Consider the following 12203-nt stretch of genomic DNA (forward strand, 5'->3'; position numbering starts at 1 on the left):
ATTAGTGGCTGGGGAAAGGGGGCCAAGGGGAGGAAGATAGCATTCCAGGTAGGGGAATTAGCAGGTGTATGGGGCCTAAATCAGGACTTAGCCAAGCACCAAGCACGAGAGAGAAAGAGAGAGAGTGAGTGAGAGAGAGAGCCGATATGAAGCAGCGTCAGCAAAAGTGGTACAAGGGAAGACCAGGGCAATGGGCGAGGGCCTTTGTAAGCCAAGGTCAACCCTGTGCTTAGGGTGCAGCCTATGGCCTGTGGGGGAGGTGGCCAATGAGTGGTGTGGGGATGGGACGCACAGTGGCTAGAATGGACGAAGGGCGCCCCGCAGGGAGGCCAAGGTGTGGCCTAGGGGAGAACCCAGGGAGTCTCACGGGGCAGTAGCAGGAGGGAAAGCAGGGAGGATTTCCGGATACATCTGGATATATCACGGACAGGGAGAGAGGTGAGGAAAATTTAAAAATCACTCCTAGATTTGGGACTTTACACCAATGGACGGACGAGGGTTACCTTCCAATGAAATGGACAAGTCTTAGGGAAGAGACAAGTCTTTTGTTTTGATTTGCCGGGCTGAGAGGTCTGGGGCTCTTAGCCATATTATAAAGAAGGTTCAAAGCCCAGGCACTAGCTCCTCAATCTGAAACCATGAGCTGCCATCTCTGGCTCTGTCCCAGTTGTCCCCTCATCGCTATTCTGTTACCTGTTCCATAAGAATCGTCGTATTTTCTCTCGCCTAAGCCAAGGGCTCCCACCACCACCTCTGCAGGTGGAAGCAGCAATGATGATCTAGGTGGCTAGTTCTTCAACTTCAGCTGCCTGTCTTCTGCAGACTCAGGAAAATTCATTTTTTAGTGACCTCCCTGACCTTTTAGGTCTCTCAGTCTGGGAACTGGACTGTGAAGAATTATCAGCATCCCTAAACTACCCACGTTCTGCATCACAGGGTGGAGTCCTCTGGAGATCCAGCTCCTGCTTCCAATTCTTGACACTAATGTCTCCTCTCGTGATTCGTGGCCAGCTGTAGCCAAAGCTCTCAGAGTCCCCCCACCCCACTTTCCCCAAGAGGCTGACCTGGCCTTCTATTTTCCTTCTAAATAGATTTGCAGGAATGTTTTTGGATGCTGTCAGCCTCTATATTGCTCATTTTGTAAGCATCTCTTGTAGCCAGGATTCCTCCTGGCAGCTAAATGTTGCATCGCACTCTAGAAGAAAATTTGGCGAGGGTCACTTTAGCCCTCCCTAAGTGGATATGCAGACATTCATAAAGATGACCTCAGAAGAAATCCAGCAGATCCTAACAACATGACCTACCAAAGGCCTTGCTTTGGTAACAAAGACCAGAGCTCTCAACCTCACTCAGAAGGTATTTCCCAACTAGATTTCCTTAAGCCTCCAATCAGGAAGCCCCTTCCATTTCCTGTTGGATCTAAGTTCCCCAAGGCAAGGTGGAGAACCACGGAGCTCAATTTGATCCTTGAATCCTTAAGTGACCTCCATCTTCCAGGCATTTTCAGATTTCAGGAAAGAATGCTGTCAGTGGGGAGATGTGAACCACCCCTCCTCCTTCCCGCTCTGTACTATATATAACTGTCCATCTATCTCTTTAGAAATAAAATGTTTCTGCATTTTGATAAATTTGTGCCCCTTCTGTGCTGACAGGTGTATGTGAATATGTGTTGTCCTGTGTGTATGACGTCCAACTCCATGGCAAGGGTGAAATGCTCCTGAGTGTTATTCATAAGGCCCAGTTTTCATTCCAGATTACAAGAACTCTTATCAAGTATGGATTTCCCCAAACCCCAAATCTGTTATTGAAGAAGTGTACCCCTACAGGCTGGCTAAATCCTACGGTGTATTTTTCATGGAAAGAGGTTGCCTTGGCAAGAAGCCAAACACGACATGTTACACGGCCTTGATTCAAAGGCAGATGCCTGTTCCCAGCTTCAAGTACTCCCTTCACACTTTGTCCAAGGCAAGGGACAAATGTGGCATGTCTCCTTGGAGCCAAGGTGGGCAAAGATGAGGCTGAAGCACGGGCCTTCCCTTTGAGCCAGGCAACTTTGGGCTGGGGAATCTACCTTTTAACATTTCTTAAACTCTGGGATTTGGAACTCACTTACGGTCAATGGTGGGTTCTCATCTTTTTCTGATCTAGAACAAAAAGGAAGTGTTTCCTGAAAGCCAGTTTAAGCCATCCACGATGGTGACTAGATGGTGATGAGTGGCAATGCAGGAAAACAGGTGTTTGCCAGGATTAGAGGGCAGAAAAGAACATACTTTTTCAAAATGGGAACTCTTCTACTAAAGAGAACACTGACCTCATAACTCAGTTACACATTCAATAAATCCCACAACACAGTGGCTGATGCGCAGGCAGGACAGCAAACTTCTATTCCTTGGCTCCACTACTCAGCCAATGGCTTGGTGAAATCAAAGATCTGGACCAGGTGGATTTAAGCTTAGTGTAAATGAGGGGGAGAGAAGAGTGTTGGGACAGGACAGGACAATTGCCCATGAGATCATATGAGGAACAACCCATCCTCAGATTCCAATGATACTGCTATTGATCGGTCATGTCCCTACCAATGGGGACACAGAGAAAAGGGAAAAAGATGGAATATGAGCCAATATGTATTGCAAAACACCTGCGTGTAGAATTCTATGCTATCATTATCTACTTGTGAGCCTACTTACCCTGTAGTTTGTGAAGTCACAGAGCTAGCTTATTTGATACCATGTGTCTTGGTTTCCTGGGACTATGTACTACTTAGCTCAATGCTACAAGACTTGAGGGGTTAACAATATGGATAAAGCCCAGCACAAAGCAAGAACTAGACAAATGTGAGCTATAATCACCATTACTACTATCCTCTGAATCCCACAGCCCCTAAAAAAAAAAAAAAAAGCCTAGCACTGAGTGTTGCATGCACGAGAATTCCAATAAATGCTAACCCTTATGGCAGCAACTCATTTTAACCTTTATAATTGCCTTTTAAAATAGGTCTCATTGTCAGCCCATTTAGAGGAGAAAAACAAAGCATAAGATGGTAACTTTACAAAATGTCATAGAAATAACAGGATCATAAAGGAGATCCACACCCAGTCTTTCTGATTCAAGAGCCCACTCAGTTCACTATTTCCCTAGCCTGGTAAGAGCAGGGAGGGAAGGCAGACACCCTTTGGTCCTTCACTCCTGGGTTCCTGAGGCCCAGTCTGAGCAACCACAGCCCAGGAAGGAGTCCAGGATTATACCCTAACACAAAAGCGTCACACCTTCAGCAGGCTCAAGCAGCCTCAGGGGAAGCATGAAGGCTGAATATCAGCCTTTGAGTTGTTCTTGTGGATTATTCCTTACAGTCCACATTATTATCTTTCATAAGCTAGTGTCCTGTCTGCAGAGCATTCAACTAACACTTATCGTGGGTCTATGCTATCTGTCAGGCACCACATATCATCACCTGACTTAATGCTCACAAAACCTGAGGCAGGTACCACCAACAGATCCTGCTCCTTTCTCAAGGAACTCAATAAGCCTTGAAATACTGCAGAAAGTGACCTTTTCCGTGTGCCACCCAACTGACCAGTAAGTGACCAGTTACTTAAATATGTCTGAGCAAAGCTAAGTCCACAGTGATGTATTTAAAAATAAAAACAAAAAACAACAACAACAAAAAACCCCAGCAGTTAAAGAGTCACATCTAAGAGACAAAATGGGGGTCATGTGGGGAAGTCTTACAGACTGGCCCTCCATCGTCAATGACTTGGATCATGCTGCACAGAGCCTGACCCCAGAATTGGTATCCATTTCTTTTTGTTGTTGTTTTGTTTTGTTTTGTTTTTTGTTTTTTTGTTTTTTTTTGTTTTTTTTGTTTTTGGTATCCATTTCTTTTTTCCAAACTTAAAATCAGCTGAAATCACAATCCTGACAACCTACCACCACTGGCCTATATCACATTTCTTGTTCCCTGAATTTTGATTTAAATGTAATATTATTTGATTTTTTTACATGTGTCTTTTCTCTCAAATTTTTATCATGCATGTTTTTTAAGGATAGAAAATTATGACTTATACTAGGTTGGTACCCAATACATTTGTGTCAGTTGATTTGGCCCCTAAGCCCAAGACCAAGTTGGGAAACCACCTATGCTTGATGTGCTTTCAAACAATGGCTAAACTGTCAACATTGTATTATTAAAAAAGAGATCTAGGGGGTTTAGGTTGGTTCTGGATCATTGGTTCTAGTTAGAATCTCAAATCATGATGTTGCCAATAAAATAACATAGCTCCATGTCACTGTCCCTCTTTTTTAAAGGTTTTATTTATTTCTTTGAGAGAGGGAAAGAGAGGGAGAGAGAGAGTGCACAGGAGCATGAGCAAGGGGAGGGGGCAGAGGGAGAAACAGACTCTCTGCTGAGCAGGGAGCCCAATGTGGGGCTCATCCCAGGACCCTGACATCATGACCTCAGCCAAAATCAAGAGTCAGATGTTTAACCAACTGAGCCACCCAGATGCCTCATCATTGCCCTTCTTAATGTATTTGGGGTCACAAATGAAGCTTAAGACAGAAGTAACAATGTTATTTGGATTGGGGAAACAGGGTCAGTGGTGACCTCTAATCAACAGTCCACTTGCTCCTCTGTACACACCACAAGCCTTCATACACTAGCTCATTTATAAATGAATGAATTTATATGAATTTACATGACATCTGAACATAAATGTGCCACATTAGCATTTTATATCAACTGTGTCAATGATTTCTCACAAACTTGGGCATTCATTGCTCTCATGCCATATACTACCCCATTTTTAAAGTATACAAACTTTAGGATTCACAAAGCTGAGATCTCAGTCTTTACAAAGAAAAAAAAAAAAGGCTTTGAACTAGGTGGTTTAGAACCCATCATGCCAAGGCTACCTCCCATGTTAGTACAGGAGGGCCCTGTTCCTTAGTATGATGGCTCTTTTTTCCACTTTTGCTTTTTTCTAACCATGGACTCATGGGCGAGTTTTTAACTTCACCTTTAAGTGATGATGATAACATCTACCTCACAGGATTGTTTCAAGAATTAAATGAGATAAGGAATATAAAGCATCCCACATAGTATCTATCTTTAGGGAAGTTCTTGATACTTGTTAGTCTGTTGTTAGCACACACTGCTGATGGGTGTTAGGAGAAAGGCAAGAAGTGCCACCCCTGAGTGTTCCTTCCTCTTCAAACACCATGTGATGAGAATCACAGTTCCTAATCCTCAAACTCAATAAGGAATCCCACACTCCAGCACCACAGAATCTCTGACTTTTGAAGAGCTTTCTTGCAATGCAATGCAGAATAAGAGTGCAGTTTCAAGGTGATGTCTGGACATGTCAGGGCCCTCTCTCTAGGACACAAAGTCTTACCTTCTTTGAGATCTGTGCAGTCCCAAAGAGTAGCCACATTTGCTGAACACCTGAAATGTGGCTAGTCCAAACTAAAATGTGCAGGAAGTGCAGAATATACATCAAAATCTGAATACTTGGTGCAAAAAATGTAAAATACCTCATTAATAGTTTTTTTTAAGATTTTATTTATTTATTCATGAGAATACACAGAGAGGAGAGAGAGAGGGGGGGGGGGGGCAGAGACACAGGCAGAGGGACCAGCAGGCTCCATGCAGGGAGCCTGACGTGGGACTCGATCCCAAGTCTCCAGGATCACGCCCTGGGCTGAAGGTGGCGTTAAACCGTTGAGCCACCGGGGCTGCCCTCATTAATAGTTTTTATGTTGATTACCTGTTGAAATAATGGTATTAGCTAACTAAAACATGTTTTTAGAAACATATTTTTATATTACATTTTAGAGGGTTAAGTAACTATGTTTTAAAATTAATTTCACTTGTTTTCTTTTCAAAGACTTTAAAAATGTGGCTGCTAGAACCTTTTTAAGTACATATGTGGCTCATAACTATACTTCTGTTGGACAGCACTGCTGTAGATCATACTACACGTACACCAAAAAGCCTCACTTGGGAGATAATTCCAGAATTCTGTAACCATCAGAGCAATTCATACAAACAGACCAGTGATCTGTTCCCTCTCTGGTATCCCTATATCCTCAAGCGTCAAGGGTGATCAGCAAGTATGTTCAACATATGAAACTATCTGTTCATCTACAATTAGGCCATCATGCTAACATTCGATATATTTGGCTTGTGTGATTAACAATTAAAAAAATTTTAAATGTGGCAGGAAAATAAACATCAATGGGTAAATAGAGGATGTGATCAAGGACTTCAAAAGAGAAAATGCACCAGCTAAATACATTTTCCAAAGCAAACTTATTAACAGAGATATAAAATCAAAACAACTTCTTTCAGTTTATTGACATTAGCAATTCGGTTCAGTAAGTTTTCACTGAGTCCCAAGAAAGGACTTTTAAAAAACCGTATCTCTCTCTATATAAGGACTTCACCTAGTACGCATGAAACACAATGCACAGAAAAGTGACTAGAAGAAAATACAACAAAAAGTCAGAGTGGCTAATGCTAGGTGATGGGATTGTGGATTTTTCTTCCTTGTCCTGTTTTTCTTTATATGATTTCCACAATGAACACATCTGGCTACTTTTTTAAAAAATCCATTATCTAAGATTACTTAGATACATGTACATTGTGGAAAATTAGAAACTAAAGACAAGCCAAAAAAAAAAAAATCTGCATTACTATTTTGATAATCAGAGGAAGTAAACAAAATGAGATAAAAGAATTTAAGAACAAGATGAAATAATAAAGGGCTTCTCAGCCCATGGTGAAGAGGTTCAAGGGTTAAGACCTGTCCTTCAGCAAAAATACCTCCTATTTCCACAGTTTTCCCACTTAGAGTATTCTCTTCTGATCTTCTGACCCTCCAAGAAACGCAAAGAACAGAGTACCTAACCCAGGTTATCTCTAGATAATGGGACTGCTAATAATTTCTACTTTCCTTCCTTTTTTTTTTTTTTTTTTTTTTTTTTGCGGGAAGAAAAATCAGTATTAGGAACAATCAGCTGTAACAAGTTGCAGATAAGGAAAGGACTCAGAGAACTTACACAATTTACTACAAAATGGAAGAGTCAGAACTCATAACCCCTCAAATCTTCTCCCAAACCCATATCCCCACCCAGACCGCAGTGGTTGTGTAGACACCAGTAATACTCATAAATGTCCAAATGAAGACTCAAATCTTGTGTAAACTAAGATCAGATTTATTTCTATGCAGGATGAATAGAGAGACAAGCCTCTTGTTTGAAGAAGTCACTCATTTAATTCATTATAGCTGCAATTGTGTTAGGTTTCCTGAGACAGTAACCTGAATTTGATCCTGGCTTCTAAAATTCCCATACTGCAGAGCTGTTTCTCAGAATAAGCAGCATTTTACTTGGCTCACCCAGCCATGATCCAGCTTAAAAACTGTAGAAACTCCTGAGTTCTAATGCCGGTATTCCAAACACATGTTTAGCTGGTGTAATTTAAATAGAGCTCCATAGCCTCGTTTTTGTTAAGGGCAACACACAGTTTTTAATCCAACAACCTTGGGTTTGGCTTACCTTTTGTCCTACACAGCAATTCATTTTCATAACTGTATAAATCACCACTTTGGAAACACGCTTACTCTGACAATTCTTCCTGTTCCAGGCATTTCCAATTTGAAGATGGGCCCATTAGGCATTCTTTCTTGTAATATGATGCATTCCAAACCTGAAGCCCACCAAGTAAGCCCTGCTCTCCAAGACACATCTTTGGGCTCATTCATGTTTTAAACTGCACTCTGGTTGCACAGTTGGATCGATATGAGTTTCTTGAAGAGAGTTGTTGTCTCTCTTTAATTTGTCACATGCACTCCTTGGCTGAATCCCCTTTCGTTCCCTTCCTCTTCGCTGTACCCTCATTTGGCATGTTCCCAGATAATGTCATCTATCCTAAAGAAAACCAACCCTGGAGATTTCTCTGGGGAAAAACACACAGTGCATTTTTAAAGAAAAATATGATCAGGACACCTGGGTGGCTCAGTGGTTGAGCATCTGCCTTTAGCTCAGGTGGTGATCCTGGGGTTCCGGGATTGAGTCCCACATTGAGCTCTTCACAGGGAGCCTGCCTCTCTCTCTCCCTACATCTCTGCCTCTCTCTGTGTTTCTCATGAATAAATAAATAAATAAATAAATAAATAATCTTAGAAAAGAAAGAGAAAACAAAAAAAGAAAGAAAAGAAAAGAAAGAAAAGAAAAAGAAAAAGAAAAAGAAAAAGAAAAAGAAAAAGAAAAAGAAAAAGAAAAGAAAAGAAAAGAAAAGAAAAAGAAAAAGAAAAGAGAAAAGAAAAGATGAGTGATTTAGGACATTAGTTACGCCACACATTTCCCCCTGCCCTGCTGGGAAGGAGGGTGGTGGAGATGCATGGCCCAAGGGGAGAAATGAACAAGTTTCTCCATGCAAGGCAGTCTACACCACCTCCTGCTTGACATCACCTTGTAAGATGTTTTTATCAGTCCCATATAGAGGGCTGGGTCAAACACCATCCTTCCATGCCTTTATAAAGTATCTGTTTACACATTAAAAATCAAATTAATACATTCATAGAGGAATAAAATATTAATAAACAGTTACCCCTCTTGTCTCTGCTCCTGGAAAATTCATAAATCTAACTCCCTATGCTTACGTCTAAAGCCTGAGAGCTTACCACAAACATCATGGATCCCCATATCATATAGGAAGGACAGTGACAGTACAACAACCACAATTCTCACCTTGCCCTCCTTTCTATCCATTACCACTTTCGGGTTGAGGATAAAAGAAGCTGGAGCAGGAACAAAACCAGGGCCTTCATCCAGGGGTGGCTCATGTTCCCTGGAGGTTCCCACTGGCCACATTGGCAGGGCCTTGGTCTCCCCATCTCCACCAGCCTCCCCATCTCCCCCATGACAAGGGCCAAGGTGGTGTAAGTCAACAAGGCTTTGTCTGATAGCCTCTCCGTGGGGTTTCTCACCTAAGGAGACTAAAGTGCTTTGCAATAAACTACCACACATCTCCATCCTTAGCAGGTCAGGGCGGGTGAATTAATAAGCTATAGTGAGTCAGTAAGGAAGGCAAGAACTCCAAGTTCTTCCCCTTTATACCATAAGCTCTATGCTCTGTCTTATCTTTTGGACCTTCCCATCTGTGTGCAAAAAGCAACGAAATCTGAACAATGTTAAAGGTTGGAGAAACCACTGAATATTCACCACATACTGAGCCCACTTTTGCATCACAAGGCCAGGAGATGACTCCGTGATGATCTCACTCAGGTGAGATCTCACTCAGCAGCCATTCCTTGGAGGCCAAGAGTCTATGATGTATTGATCCAACAGTCTGCAGCTTCCAACACCATCGCCATGAATGACAAACAGATAACACTTTAGGCAGAGGGAAATGTATCCATGAAATTAAAAGGAGCCCTGCTCATCTCCTGGGTCAAAGAAAACTTGAACATGACACATTGCTGAATTCCAGATCCAACCCTTGGAGTCCAGACCACACTGGACATGTCTGAAGCAGGACTGGTGTGGATACAACTTTGTTGACTCTGTCAGCCCGAGCTGTGCCGCTGGAGCCACACTGGCTAGCCACGGCCAGGCTCACAAAGGGCCCTTGTAGCTCTGGGCCCAAGCCTCAAAGGCCCGTCTGTTACGTCTTCTGGACCATTTTGATGTGCCATGTCAATCCAGCTGCCAAGCCTGGCAATCGGCTCCAATCCCTCATACATTTCTTCTTCTTTTTGACGTCATAACTGAGACAAAGGACACTTTCCACAGGTAACTGGGTGGGTCTCCTCCTGATGCTTCCCTCCCCGCCCTACCCTGTCTCCCACCTCGTATCACACCTATAGCCAGATGATAAAAAGCAAAAGGATCCACTTAATGCATCGCTATAAAGCCAAAGAGAAAAAGTAGACTTCCTTTGGGGATGTCCCCCCCTTCTCTCAAGCTCTAGAGGCTGAGTCAAATGTTCAGGAAAAGATGTGAAATACCACAAACCCTACTCTGATAAGATTCTGTGATAAACATCATAGGTGACTGTAAACAAGTGTCTTGAGTGAATGTGGCACCAATACCAGAGATGGAAAGACATTCTTGTCCCTCTTCAAACCTGATCATTTTGAAGTTTAAATGTCTCTTGTGACTTAATGAACTAGAAAAGGTAAGAAGCAAGAGCCCCGTGGACCCCTATAGTGGGTTAGACTATGCCACCTTTAGAAGAATGAGTTTTGCAGCCTGTCAGAGGTCTAAAAGGTGCTCTACTGCTTCCAAGCTGGCATTCCCTGCCCCATATGCAGGGAAATGTGTCAGCAGCTGGGAAGTAAAGGGCAGGTCAGCCAGCGCACACACACACACACACACACACACACACTCTCTCTCTCTCTCTCTCTCTCTCTCCCTCTCTGCCAAGGCCCAATCACTCCCTTTTCAAAAAATGTACAGCCAAGGTATGCCCTGCGCACAGTGGCTGGGGTCACACCGGGAAAACTCATCTCATCTGATTTAGAAACAGACAAATAAGGTCCTTTGTGAGAATGAAGACATAGCCAATAATAGGCCATAGTTACCTGCCTTCTCATGCTCCACACTCTCACCAAGAAGCTCGGCAACATCTCAATGCTGGTAGCTCCCAAAATGTACCTTCAGACCCAATTTCTCTCTTGAGAGCCTGATTTCCAACTGCCGTATTATTCTTCAACTTCTGTGTTTAATCAGTCACTAAATCCCGTCAATTCTCCTTCTCTGCCTCTCACAGCATATGATGACACTCCCCTAGACCTCCAGCCTCCAGCATACGGCATCCTCACCAATTCTTAGCTGGACTACTGAAACTGTCCCTGAAGGTCTTCATGGCCTCCAGTCCTGTTTCCTCCGATTCATCCTTCACTGCCACCAAAGTCAGCCTAATAAACATCAACAGAGACTCTCCTTGAAAACACTGGCTTTCACAATTGCCTATGGCTAAGTTCCAAACTCCACAGTAGGACTCTCAAAGACCCTCACCGGCTGGTCTCAGCTCCCCGTTCTAGCCCATCTCTGCCACTGCTGGCTGCACCCTAACCTGCCAGTGGTACCATGGCACATCCCAGACCAAACCAGCAGCATCCCCTCTGCACAGCACATCCTGCTACCCCATCTCTTCGCACACCTTCCCCACTGCTCTTCCTGGTCCTTTGAGACCCAACTTGGATGTCACTTCCTCTGTGGGGTTGTCCCCAGTGCCTCCAGTTGTGAGTCATACTATCTCTCGGGTTCTGAGGACTCTGAGTCCTGTCCTCAAAGAGCCCACTACATAGCAGTGATGGGCTTGGGTGCTGGTTCTCCCAGGACAGTGCCGTAAGGTCCTTGAGGGCAGAAGCCTTCTTTTTTTTTCCCTAAGATTTTATTTATTTATTTATTCATGAGAGACACAGAGAGAGGCAGAGACACAGGCAGAGGGAGAAGCAGGCTCCATGCAGGGAGCCCAGTGTGGGACTTGATCCCAGGATCCCAGGATCACGACCTGAGCCAAAGGCAGATGCTCAACGGCTGAGCCACCCAGGTGCCCTTACTGATCTCTGAACCTGGTACAAGACTGCACAGAGTGGACACGCAGTAAGTGTTGCTAAACCCACCCATCGTCGGAAGAGGGATTAGGATTAAGGCAACAGAGGGGAGAGATTTTGAGGGTCAGGACACTCGAGCCTTAGCTCTAGCAGCCTCCAAGTTATGGACTGTGGAAATGTAGAGTCTCTCCGCGCTTTAGTGTCTCAACTGTTCAGTACAGAGGTGAGACTATATGATTTCTATGGCCCCTTTAACCTCTCTCTTCTAGCATGCAGACTACATTTTCCTTTCAAATCTACAATGAAGAAAGGCTCCATAAAACCCCACGGTAATAATATGCTCCAGGAGTTTGGACGCTCTCCACAGAGCCAGCCAGGAAAATTGCTGCTTTGCCTGGCCACTAGGCAGGGCTCCCAAGGACTGCCAACATCCGAGGCTCCTCCCCTCAACTCAGAAATCCCCAACTGCCTTCTCTTACATTTGGAGAAAATCCTCAATTGATCTCTGTTCTCTTTTACTCTATGTATCTGGGCCACGAAGTAGCTTATTAAATATCACATGTAAAAAAAAAAAAAAACACCCTATGGCAAAAACCTTATGTGCCTTGAAAACAAGTGCTAAGAACATGACCACTGAAT

The 12203-nt window shown here is 43.6% G+C and overlaps 1 protein-coding gene and 1 long non-coding RNA gene across 12 annotated transcripts in view; one reads left to right on the forward strand and one right to left on the reverse strand.

Moving 5' to 3' along the window:
• Positions 1 to 12203, reverse strand: part of AMOTL1 (angiomotin like 1) — a 170081-nt gene that overhangs the window by 49475 nt on the left and 108403 nt on the right. The gene's annotated exons all lie outside the window — the stretch shown is intronic.
• On the forward strand, positions 8996 to 12190 carry LOC118351771 (uncharacterized). Its single transcript, XR_007404573.1, has 2 exons — positions 8996 to 9795; positions 10053 to 12190. It is a non-coding gene; the product is annotated as an uncharacterized LOC118351771 (long non-coding RNA).

Source organism: Canis lupus, chromosome 21 (genome assembly GCF_003254725.2).
Source record: "Canis lupus dingo isolate Sandy chromosome 21, ASM325472v2, whole genome shotgun sequence".
Classification (NCBI taxonomy): Eukaryota; Metazoa; Chordata; class Mammalia; order Carnivora; family Canidae; genus Canis; species Canis lupus.